Source organism: Salmo trutta, chromosome 18 (genome assembly GCF_901001165.1).
Source record: "Salmo trutta chromosome 18, fSalTru1.1, whole genome shotgun sequence".
Taxonomy (NCBI): Eukaryota; Metazoa; Chordata; class Actinopteri; order Salmoniformes; family Salmonidae; genus Salmo; species Salmo trutta.
Window position 1 is genome coordinate 36,771,623 of NC_042974.1, and position 12,591 is coordinate 36,784,213.

Below are 12,591 nucleotides of genomic sequence, written 5' to 3' on the forward strand. Positions count from 1 at the left end.
TAACATTAGCTAGGCTAGCTAGGTGGCTAACGTTAGCTAGGCTAGGGGTTAAGGATAGGGTTACGGGTTAAGGTTAGGTTTAGGGGTTAAGGTTAGGGTTAGTTAATATGCTAGCTAAGTAGTTAAAGGGTTAGGTTTAGGAGGTAGGTTAAATGGTTAAGGTTAGGGTTAGGGTTAGGGGAAGGTTTAGCTAACATGCTAAGTATTTGCAAACTAGCTAAAAAGTAGTAAGTAGTTGCAAAGTAGCGAAAATGCTAAAGTTATCCATGATGAGATTCAAACACACAACCTTCGGTTTGCTAGACATTCACGTTATACGCCCACCCATCCTCCCTGACCAACTTCCCTCCCATCGTTTCTGTCTTAAGAAACCTACTGTCTTTACCTGTGATTGAAATGCACTGTATACAAAATCGTGTAATATACACAAAAAAATATATATACTTTTTCATGTGCCTGTCACAAATGTCCAACAAGTAATTCCTGTCTATTTCACAATAATCTGTGATACTGGGTGGATCAAAGTCAATGAAATAAATGTAGAGGATGTTGACAGAATGGAATGAAAACCAGATTTCATTGTTAATAGCCATGATGTCAGTTGGATGGCCTATTCTTAGAATTTCGATGGAATGCAACAGAAAGGTAGAAATAAGGAGGAAATGAGCCAACAATGGGCAATATGGTTTCATCTGTATTTGCCACTACAAGAAATGCATATAACTACTGGATGCTTTGGGTTGAGATGCATAGAGGCACTGTACAATTTGTGCTTATGTTTCTGTGTATCAGGCCTGTGTATCTGTGAACAGGCATGACGATATCTATCCTGGTTTACTACAAAAGAGAAGGCGGAGGAGCAGCCCAAAAGGCGTTCCAGAAAGTGTGGAGGGGCCGAAAGAGTAGAGTGCTAGCAGTTTCCACCCCCACCTGGACTTCCTTGAACCAAACAGAACCTTTCTGCGTCAATACTCTGAACAAGAGGGTGGCTGAAGGGATAAAGGACTCTATTCTCCTACTACACAGCCTATTAGGCTGAACAATACAGTCATGTATCAAGATATTTTTTATTTGAGCAAATTAAACTCTGAGCCCCTGTGGTTTCATGCAGGAGGATACTTGACACTGTCACTCACCCCAAACAAAGACACTGAGACACATGAATGCCTTAGAAGATGGCTCCCCACCATGAATATTAGCTAGAGAGGAAGAGAAAAAAATGCAGGAGTGAGTAAAGAGATTGAAAGAGAGAAGCCCTAAGCTCAGATCTCCTATCCTGTTGTGAAGATGTACTGTATACAAAGCAGAAAGCTTGTAATGATCTGGGGTGTTAACGCACACCACAGTTCAAGGAAATGATTCAACTAAAAGAAAAAAGGGGGGAAGGAGAATCTAAATAGTTGCTGGGAGAGAGTTAAAACAAAACCTCCAGACTAAAACAAGTTTGTGCCTCTCCTGAGGGGAGAGCAACGCCTGGTAATATTTCACCGCTGATGTGCCCAACAATACACGCCAGGTGACAAATAACCCAGGACATGATTGAAATCTGACAAAATAACACTATGTTTTATAATAACGTCCTCCAGCAGAAATATGGTTGTAGTAACTAAACAGTGCTTCATCACCCCATGCCACTCTCAACGGTTCCCCATTAAGGGCCAGATCATTGTGTTATGCCTCCTCCTCTCCCCAGCTGACCGCTGGACTGACAGTATAGGCTTGGCGCTCTGACATTGACAAATATTTGCACTGACAAGGCTACAAATCACACTGAGACAAGTTTTAAAACTCAATATTCACTCAACGTGCATCTGCTATATTCTCATTAGAAGTGTAATAATATGGTAGTCTCTCTCTCCACTTTTTTATTATTACTCTATTGACAGCGACCATAATAACGTTGTGCTGCTTTTATGCCATGGAGTGAAGAAAGGGTGATAGAGAGAAATGGAGGACAGGGATAATGGAGGCCTTGGAATAACTGAGATGGTTGAATGCTTACATGGTACAGTAGCAAAATACTGTTTTTTTATTTTAAAAAATACAGTACCATCCACCCCTTTTAGCTTCCACCACTTACATTATTCCTACATCTTTCTTGTTTATTAGGTCAAAATTGTCTTCATATTTACCTAAACCACGACTTTTATCATAGAATATAATATTGATCAATCTTGTTCATTACTATTATCATTATTATGATTGGATGCTGGTTCCTTTGTCATGCTGGTTCCTAGTCCCATGTTCTGTGTGTTCATCAGTGCAATCTGAACCCATAATTATAGTCTAATCTCTCGTTGTTTTCAGCGTTGTCAACTACGTAGGCCCTAATATGTGCATGATACGTGCCAGTGCGTGTGCTTAAGGGCCTTTGTTAACATAAGGCCAAATCTGTAATGTAGCACAGACAATTAAGTGCACAATTTTTGTATAAATGCAAAATCCCTCACTGTGAATTATTTAATCCCTCCTCTCCAGTTCATTTAATAGAGCTCTTTCGGCTGCAATTTGAGTCACAGAAAACTAATTTCATTCTGCTGTTTGATTTAATTAGATTTTATGATATATGGTATTGCTAATTCGGTGGCTCACCATGCATTGTCTGGGCCTGTCCCGTGCACTGGCGGCGAGCTGTCAGAACCCCATTTTTAACAGTATTGAAAAATTCAAGCTTTATTATTGCCCCCTCACTCATTTTCTCCCATCAGGAGGAAAGTAATGAGCTTTCCCCATCTTGTCTCTCTTTCCTTCAATTGCTTTACCGCGTCTCCTTTTCTCTCTCATTCTCTCACCCTCTCTCGCTCTCTTTCTCTGAGACTACCAGTGAGTGTTTCAGAGAGAGACAATACAAGGACAGGTACAGGAGAACAAGGGAGAGCAATATGAGATAGGAATAGACAGTGTCAAGGAGACACATAAAATGAACATAAGTACAGGAAGAGGGTAAGGAGGAAAGAGAGAGAAGGAATGGAACAAAATGAAAGGGTATGAGAGAGAAGTGGAATGAAAGTGGAAAGAGAGTGAAAGAGAGATGGACAGAGAGAGAGAGAGAGGAGGGGGTGGGAAGAGAGAGAGGGATGGAGAGCTTGCCATACGCTCACAGTGCTCGGGGCTTGCTGCACTTGCATTAGCTCTCTGATTCATGAGTTAAGTTTCCCCAACTGCCCGCAGCTATTAGCTTTCTGTTCCTTTGGCTGTCATTTAGACTCCAAAGAGTCTTTTGGTTAATGCACTGTTTTAATGAGAGCGCAGCGCACGCTAATATATTTGACTGTATGAAAGGTCACAACAGAAAACAAAACAGATTGGGGGGAATGTAGCACGACGGCGGTGCTGTCAAGACGCAAGGCAGGTTTTCAGGGTGCGGGATTGAGGGGTAGGATGGAGAAAAAGAGGGGATGGAGGGAAGAGGGGGAGTGTCAGCCTGGCAGGCAGCCCACAAAGCACCGTTCCACAACTCACGCCACCTATTCCCAGCATCCCGATCTCCCTAATAGGCCTAAAGAAACTGATGGGCTGCCACTCACCCCAACAGTTGCACCCCATCCATCACAGGCCTTAAGGAGAGAAAGGGAGAGAGATGGAGCTGGAGAGGGGAGAGAGTGGGGCCATGTAAGGGGCAGACACGTAAAGGAGGCACGTGTTTTATTACCCATATAATCACCAGTCTGATTGCCATACAAGCAATGGAGTCACACCTCAGACAATTTATGGCCATCCAGGTACAAGATTCCCACCAACCAGTTAAATATCCTAGTTGGAACGCCAGCCAGAGACAGGAGGTGGGCAGCTGGCTAACAGGGACGGAGGCCTGTCCAATATGGTGGAACAAAATTCCATAAAACTTTACTAATGTGAAGTAATTTCATAGAAAGATTCCATCCAATTTCCCACAAACTTAGAACACGATCTTATTTGGATTCCCTTTGAACATGTTGTAATTTGTCAGTTTGTGGATATTATCCTTCATTTCAACTATCTTCAATTTGATCATACGATTTATCAGCTTGAATTACAATTATTTGTATGTTTGTGACTATTGGCTGATAGCCTTGGGAACCTAATATACTGTATGTAGGTCGGTTAACTTCACATTCACATAGGAAAATGACAGGCAAGGCAAAGTTATCACGGGTCTAATGAACAGTGACTCAATTGTGCATCAACAAGCACCACTCTCCCTTCACTTTGCATAAAGTAAACATGTCGTTGGCGTGTCATCATGGGAAGACGGCGTGGGGCCATCACAGGAAGCAGAGTGGTGCAGACGTTTAGGCCCCAAACCCCATCATCCATTCATAATCAACGGTAATCCATTAAAAATGAATCAAACATTTACAGAGGTGCTATGGCAGAGAGGGAGGCCTATTCATCATAACCTCCCTCCACCACCTCCACCTCGTTTCTTTCCCTCTCGTTATGCTCTCAATCTACCTATGCAAATGAGGCCAGGGAGTCGAGCTAGCTGACACTGAGACTTGTGTACAGAAATGATCAACAAATATTAATCCATTATGAGGAGTGGGCAGAGTAGCATGCGGCTTGAAAAGCCTGGCGGTGAGCTGAACTCACAACACCCCCTCCACGTAGCACTTATTCACCAGGCAGGAAGTGACAGAACTGTCAAGGTGAATTAACAGCATATGTCAAGCTTTTGTTATAAATCCTGGCCTAACTGTAACCCTCATTTTCAGGTGCTGTGTATGTACACGGCTGATGATATATCAACACTACTTCCAGATGAATCATTCAGAGGGGTGATTTCACCAGTAGAGTCGGGACGGGGTGCGGATTTGGACACATTGTTGAGGTTTGGGTGTTTTGGGGGCGAAAAGTGTCTATACTGTTCATGGTAATCCTTTGTTGGTGCCTGTAGGGCCCTGGGCCCAGACTACTTACTCAGTCCCCCATTACTGGAACCATTTGTTTATTGGGCAGTAATTACAAACTTCAAGCCAGGAGGCAAACAAGCAGAGACCAATAACCCTGTAATGATGTGTACATTGGTAACAGAATATGATAACCGCAAAATAATAGAAAAATGAGTTTGCGTCACAAAAAATCAATATGACCTTACAACAGAACACCTGATATTGTAACGTTAGAGTCTAGTTACATGCTGTGTTCATGAAGGTGTCTTATAAAGCCTATATGAAGTGTCTGCGAGATAAAACAGCATGTTTTATTTAGCTGTTTCATGTGTGTTTCCTCAACACAAAGAAGGTTTAAAACCACAACCTTATCTGAATAAAAAATATCCCATTTCCAGCACTCCAGAACCCATCTACAGCTCCTAGTGTAAGAAAGGCAATCCCTATTACCGCTGAATAAAGTGGACCCTTTTTTATTTGAAGTGAAAATGTCAGTAATTTCTTGGAGATTGATGACTCCTTACATGCAGGCCCAATAAATGAAAAATAGATGAGGCTCAGTTCTCTCTTTTAATATTTAAGGCAATATTAAAGTCCTCTTACATCTCATGGAAATAGTTTGATTTTAAAGGAATAAGACCATTGCGCATTGTTTACTGAACACCTCATGCATATTTGATGTGCCCGGATGGTACTTAGAGAAATTCAAAGGCCCTTGGAATCGTTACTGTTTTGTAAGTATAAAACGACTTAAGAGGACGTAAAATGCCATTGCTGTACTCCCTTGTTGCTTGATGGGGAAATGCTCTGATGAAGGTGGTGGTGCTGGTGCTAAGATGAAGGGAGAGGGTCGTACAATAGATGGCTGAGATTTTTACTTCTTCTATTGGATCGTAACGTGGAAATTGATGTTTAACGTGGCAGAGCGGATGAAAGGGATTAATTGACATTTAAAACCAAGGTGCATGGGTAGAAAGAGAGGGAGGAAGTTAGAAGTAGGACGAGGGAAGGAAGCCACTAGAATTGCTTTGGAGATTTGAAACAAGCCAGAGGGGAAGGGAGTTCGAAACAGAAAATGATACTGTGGTATTACCGGGTAATTGTCTTGGTTAAGAAGTTGTTTAAATGCACTGAGACGGAGCTTACATATAAGACACACAACGGGCAAAATCAACCAAAGGGGCTTCGTGCCACCATACAAAGCCTGATCCGTCATCATGACTTTGTGCGTGATGTGCTTTCAGATGATAGAAAAGTGTATTGTTAGCAGTTTAGACTCAAGTTAAATGACTGACCCCAAAATCTGACTGTGACAACTTGGAGAGGACAAAGTTATATATCGTTCGTGATGCATTCATAATGACAGTAAGGTATACACTAGGGGTGAAACGGTTCGCAAAACTCACGGTTCGGTACGATACAGTACAGTGGTGTCACGGTTCGGTACGGTTTCGATACATCGACAAAATAAATGCCTGAGAAATATGTAATTTGTATTTCCATTTTCCATTTATTTTGGGTAGCTTGAATTCCCAGGAGCATATGGAAACAAAGGGACAACAAAAAACAGCAGTGTCTGCCTTATAAGATGAAATAAAATGGTCATTTAAAACAGAACTTCAACAAGAGTGCATAGTCCAGCAGCATACATCAAAATTATGTCACATAGCAGTGATTAAACAAAATAGGACCACTTGAGACTAGTTACTTGAAAAAAAAAAAACGACATTTTAAAATCAGATGTTCAAGTTTTTCTTTGAATGATTGGTCTATCCAGATTATCTGCAGTGAGCACAGATCGGTGTGCTGTGACAATGCCAGCCGCTGTGGAGAATACACTCTCGCTAGGGACAGAGATCCCAGGCACTGCCAGGTAGCGCCTTGCTAACATGGCAACATGCGGGTATATTAAGTCTTTGGTCTTCCACCATGTAAGTGGATCAGCATCCAGGGGAATACAGTCCACTTCCCTGTATGAGGTCACCTTGTCCTCTATGACCTTGACCTTTGACTTGGTTGTGAACAACTCCCCAAAAAGCTCAGCCATGGCAGATTTCTTTTCTGGAGGAGAACCCCTGTCGTCTGCCGTCTCTGGAGAAGGGTTGGCTCCTGTGGTATCTGTGGCTTGACCCTGCAGAATTAAATTAGATGAAAATTACTATCTCTGAAGTGGCTTTAAATATATGATTTGTTGTTGGAAATATATATCAGACACTATTATGACAATTACTATTATGACAAGTATTACTTTACAATTCATTGTTAAATCAGTAATTAATAAAATAATAAATGTCACATTAACAAAATAAATACAATACCTGTACAACACCAATCTCTGCTGTGAGTTCATTGTAGACTCTCAGACGAGCAGCAGCATCCAGGTGCCACAGGGACTTGAACCGGGGGTCCAAAGCGGTGCTCTTGTGTAAGAAGTCTTGGACACCAGGGTCAGCATATCTGGGCTCCAGGTTAACTCTGATAGCAGTCTTGACATCCCTTACTGCGGGTTCATCTTCATCAGATGCCACCGTTGATTTCAGGATCATTGTTTTCATAGGCAGGACCATGGAAGCTGATGGAATGCTCTCAGTGCATGTCAGTGTTGTGACTGTTTTGAGAGGTTGCACACTTTGATAACTTCCTCTGCTAGTCTTATGTCATTTTCAGACAAAGTCACACTATCTTTGACATTCTCCCTCACAGCTTGATCAGTTAGTGTAGAATAGACCGCAACTTTCTGTTCTTGGTATTTCTCAACCATGTCTTGGCTTGAACTCCATCTAGCAGGGACATCTTGGATTAGTTTGTGGTTTGGCAGCTCCAGCATCTCCTGTTTTGGCTTGAAAACATGTGCAGCACTTGTGCTTTTATGAAAGAAGGATACCACCTTCCTGGTCTTTGCTAGGAGGCGAGAGGTTGGATTCACTGACATAGCTTTTTGAGATGCTAGATTAATAATGTGAGCAAAGCATCCTATCTGTGGCCCAAAACCAGCTAGTGCAACTGCATTTATAATATTTAAGGCATTGTCAGTGGTCACAGGAATCGTTACAGTATCCCTCTCCAACTTCCACACTGCAACTACTTCCCTTAGCTCCTTTCCCAAGTTTACACTGGTGTGACTATTCTCAAGGGGACGTGTTTGAAGGACATGGCTTTTTATCTCCCACTCTGCCATAATGAAATGAGCCGTTACAGTAAGGTAGCCCTCTTTAGCTCTAGATGTCCAACTGTCTGTTGTTATAGCAGCAGACCGCGTTTCTGACAACTCGCTCTCAAGTTGTTCTTTCGTTTTTTTGTATTTGGCAGGTATTAATGTCTGGGCAAAATGTGTACGGGAAGGAATAGTGAAGCGCGCCTCGACCACTTAAAAAAAAAAATGTAACCACGCATTCTCTACCACAGAGAAGGGTCTCATATCTGCTGCTATGAATTTTGCTATCGCTGCGTTGATTTCTTTAGCCCTACTGGAGTCAGCCACATATTGTTGCCTGAAGGCTGTGGGGAGAAGTGGCTGCCGACTGGTTGTCGCTTAATTTCTTCGCCTAGTCCCACCGATTGGCACTTTGGGGTGATGTCGGCGCAAATGAGTAGTCCTGTTACTCGTATTGCCACTCGAACAGGCTATCGGCAATGAACAGAGCCTACATGTTGTAGAAGTTTTATCCACAACTCATTGGCCATCCCCTTTATAGTTTACAGGGAAACCTAAATGTTCCCAGACAGCAGACCTGAATGATACTGGGGCATCTTCTAGTTCTAGCTTGCCATGTTGCTCATTTGCATTTAGCTAAATGCTAATTCCTTCATAAGCTAATTGCTGCTACGATGGTCTCTCAGCTCTGTTCTCGCTGGAGTGAAATAACTAACTTTATTTTTTTTTAAGACAACTTTATTACTATGTGGATATTTTTCCCACATTAATTTATACGCCATTGGTTTATGCAATTATATATTTTTTACAATGATATATATATATACAGTTCAAGTCGGAAGTTTACATGCTGTCAGAGTCTAGGTGATGTGGGTAAGGCGGAGTCAGGCGCAGGACACAGAGATGAGTAATAATAGTAACTTTACTCAAAATTAATCTTCCAACAATGAGAACGAAAATCCAGAATCACATAAACGAGACAACTGACAACAATAAACTCGCACAAAACCATGATTGCTCCAGATGGTTAAATAGGGAAATAATTAAAACGTAATGGGAACCAGGTGTGTACAATACAGACAAAACAAATGGAAAAAGAAATGTAGATCGGTGGAGGCTAGAAAGCCGGTGACGTCAACCGCCGAACGTCGCCCGAACAAGGAGAGGCACCAACTTCGGCGGGAAGTTGTGACACATACACCTTAGCCAAATACATTTAAACTCAGTTTTCACAAACCTGACATTTAATTATAGCAAAAATTCCCTGTCTTAGGTCAGTTAGGATCACCACTATATTTTAAGAATGTGAAATGTCAGAATAATAGTAGAGAGAATGATTTATTTCAGCTTTTATTTCTTTCATCGCATTCCCAGTGGGTCAGAAGTTTACATACACTCAATTAGTATTTGGTAGCATTGCCTTTAAATTGTTTAACTTGTGTCAAACGTTTTGGATATTCTTCCACAAGCTTCCCACAATGAATTGGGTGAATTTGGGCCCATTCATCTTGACAGAGCTGGTGTAACTGAGTCAGGTTTGTAGGACTCCTTGCTCACATACGCTTTTTCAGTTCTGCCCACACATTTTCTATAGGATTGAGGTCAGGGCTTTGTGATGGCCACTCCAATACCTTGACTTTGTTGTCCTTAAGCCATTTTGCCACAACTTTGGAAGTATGCTTGGTGTCATTGTCCATTTGGAAGACCCATTTGCGACCAAGCTTTAACTTCCTGACTGATGTCTTAAGATGTTGCTTCAATATATCCACATAATTTCCCTCCTCATGATGCCGTCTATTTTGTGAAGTGCACCAGTCCCTCCTGCAGCAAAGCACCCCCACAACATGATGCTGCCACCCGCGTGCTTCACGTTTGGGATGGTGTTCTTCGCAAGCCTCCCCCTTTTTCCTCCAAACATAATGATGGTCATTATGGCCAAACAGTTCTATTTTTGTTTCATCAGATCAGAGGACATTTCTCCAAAAAGTACAATCTTTGTCCCCATGTGCAGTTGCAAACCGTAGTCTGGCTTTTTTATGGCGGTTTTGGAGCAGTGGCTTCTTCCTTGCTGAGCGGCCTTTCAGGTTATGTCGATATAGGACTCGTTTTACTGTGGATATAGATACTTTTGTACCTGTTTCCTCCAGCATTTTCACAAAGTCCTTTGCTGTTGTTCTGGGATTGACTTGCACTTTTCACACCAAAGTATGTTCATCTCTAGGAGACAGAACGTGTCTCCTTCCTGAGCAGTATGATAGCTGTGTGGTCCCATGGTGTTTATACTTGTATACTAATGTTTGTATAGATGAACGTGGTACCTTCAGGCATTTGGAAAGGATGAACCAGACTTGTGGAGGTCTACATTTTTTTTCTGAGGTCTTGGCTGATTTCTTTTGACTTTTCCATGATGTTAAGCAAAGATGTACTGAGTTTGAAGGTAGGCCTTGAAAATACATCCACAGGTACACCTCCAGTTGACTCAAATGATGCCAATTCGCCTATCAGAAGCTTCTAAAGCCATGACATCATTTTCTGGAATTTTCCAAGCTGTTTAAAGGCGCAGTCAACTTAGTGTATGTAAACTTCTGACTCACTGAAATTGTGATTGAGCGAATTATAAGTGAAATAATGTCTGTAAACAATTGTTGGAAAATGACTTGTGTCATGCACAAAGTAGATGTCCTAACCGACTTGCTAAAACTATAGTTTGTGAACAAGAAATTTGTAGAGTGGTTGAAAAACGAGATTTAATGACTCCACCCTAAGTGTATGTAAACTTCCGACTTCAAATGTATATATATAGAGTTGCAAAGAAAAAGTCAAATCTCAGACTGGCCAATAAAAAGAAAAGATTAAGATGGGCAAAAGAACACAGAGGAAGATTGGAAAAAAGTGTTATGGAGAGACAAATCTAAGTTCGAGTTTTTCGGATGACAAAGAAGAACATTCGTGAGACGCAGAAAAAATGAAAAGATGCTGGAGGAGTGCTTGACGCCATCTGTCGAGCATGGTGGAGGCAATGTGATGGTCTGGGGGTGCGTTGGCGGTGGTAAAGTGGGAGATTTGTACAGGGTAAAAGGGATCTTGAAGAAGGAAGGCTATCATTCCATTTTGCAATGCCATGTCATACCCTGTAGACAACCCCTATTTGGAGCCAATTTCCTCCTTCAACAGGACAATGACCCAAAGCACAGCTCCAAACTATGCAAGAACTATAAGTGTTGATACATTTTCAATTGTGCTATGATGTTTCACAAATGTTCTGAACCTTTCTATTCTCATAGATCCCACATATCGTAAATTAAATATAACATTTTTTGCTAAGAGTATTATTATATTATTTATTTATTGACTATGACTTTTTAAATCACTCAGAGTTAGTGTGATTGGCCTGATTCCCACAGTCTCCTCTGAACAGCTGATGTTGAGATGTGTCTGTTACTTTTACTCTGTGAAGCATTTATTTGGGCTGCAATTTCTGAGGCAGATAACTCTAATGAACTTATCCTCTGCAGCAGGTGACTCTGGGTCTTCCATTCCTGTGACGGTCCTTGTGAGAACCAATTTCATCATAGCGCTTGATGGTTTTTGCGACTGCACTTGAAGAAAATGTCAAAGTTTAATAAATGTTCCGTATTGACTGACCTTTTTGTTTTAAAATAATGATGGACTGTCCTTTCTCTTTGCTTAATTGAGCTGTTCTTGCCATAATATGGACTTGGTATTTTACCAAATAGGGCTATCTTCTGTATACCCCTCCTACCTTGTCACAACACATTTACATTTAAGTCATTTAGCAGACACTCTTATCCAGAGTGACTTACAAATTGGTACATTCACCTTATGATATCCAGTGGAACAACCACTTTACAATAGTGCATCTAAATCTTTTAGGGGGAGGGTTAGAAGGATTACTTTATCCTATCCCAGGTATTCGTTAAAGAGGTGGGGTTTCAGGTGTCTCCGGAAGGTGGTGATTGACTCTGCTGTCCTGGCGTCGTGAGGGAGCTTGTTCCACCATAGGGGTGCCAGAGCAGCGAACAGTTTTGACTGGGCTGAGCGGGAACTGTGCTTCCTCAGAGGTAGGGGGGCCAGCAGGCCAGAGGTGGAAGAGCGCAGTGCCCTCGTTTGGGTGTAGGGACTGATCAGAGCCTGAAGGTACGGAGGTGCCGTTCCCCTCACGGCTCCGTAGGCAAGCACCATGGTTTTGTAGCGGATGCGAGCTTCAACTGGAAGCCAGTGGAGAGAGCGGAGGAGCGGGGTGACGTGAGAGAACTTGGGAAGGTTGAACACCAGGCAGGCTGCGGCGTTCTGGATGAGTTGTAGGGGTTTAATGGCACAGGCAGGGAGCCCAGCCAACAGCGAGTTGCAGTAATCCAGACGGGAGATGACAAGTGCCTGGATTAGGACCTGCGCCGCTTCCTGTGTGAGGCAGGGTTGTACTCTGCGAATGTTGTAGAGCATGAATCTACAGGATCGGGTCACCGCCTTGATGTTAGTGGAGAACGACAGGGTGTTGTCCAGGGTCACGCCAAGGTTCTTAGCACTCTGGGAGGAGGACACAAT